Below are 632 nucleotides of genomic sequence, written 5' to 3' on the forward strand. Positions count from 1 at the left end.
GAGATAGGTTATCTCCATTTTGCAAATTGGAAAACAGGCTCAGAGAGGTTAGGTTATATGTCTAAGAGCATCCAGCTAAAAAATAGAGGACTCTGAACTGGAACCCAGTGAATTAGACTCCAAAAGCTCTGGGTCTTTCCACTGCTGTTGGCCAGTACGGAGGGTGACTAGGGAGGGAGCTTACTGCACTTTAGTGTTTGGTCGGGAGTGCTCGGATCCGTGGGTTGGGGGCACTAGGCAGCCGGATCTGGGACTTTGGTGACTCTGATGACTGGGCTACAAAGAGTTAAAGAACCTTCACCCCGTACTCCCGCCTCCTCTGGCCTCCTCCTCAGGCTCTTCCTGTCCCGTTCTTGCAACACCGCCCCTGCCGCTCTCCCTTCCCCTCCCACCTCCTCTCTCCTCCTCCCTGCTTTAATTTTCTCCAGACTAAGGCTTCAGTTCTGGCCTTTGGGGTTCAAAGTCCCTGGGACCAGGCTGTGATTTCCACTCCCACATCTCAATCCTCAACCCCTCAACCCGAAGCCCAGGCTACACCTGGGACCTCCTGGACAGACTGTGCCTCCCGGGATGCCACTGCTGCCACCACTGCTGCCACCACTGCTGCTGCCGCGGCTGCCGCCGCCGCCGCC

The 632-nt window shown here is 56.5% G+C and overlaps 1 protein-coding gene across 1 annotated transcript in view; it reads left to right on the plus strand.

Annotated features, from left to right (window-relative positions):
- The first annotated feature begins 416 nt into the window (after nucleotides 1–416).
- TNFRSF1A (tumor necrosis factor receptor superfamily, member 1A) overlaps nucleotides 417–632 on the plus strand; it is a 13,324-nt gene continuing 13,108 nt past the window's right edge. The window contains exon 1 of the mRNA XM_008589937.1: nucleotides 417–585. The gene's annotated coding sequence lies outside the window, so the exon portion shown is untranslated. The remainder of the gene's footprint in view (nucleotides 586–632) is intronic.

This window comes from Galeopterus variegatus, unplaced genomic scaffold (assembly GCF_000696425.1).
Source record: "Galeopterus variegatus unplaced genomic scaffold, G_variegatus-3.0.2 Scaffold5764, whole genome shotgun sequence".
Classification (NCBI taxonomy): domain Eukaryota; kingdom Metazoa; phylum Chordata; class Mammalia; order Dermoptera; family Cynocephalidae; genus Galeopterus; species Galeopterus variegatus.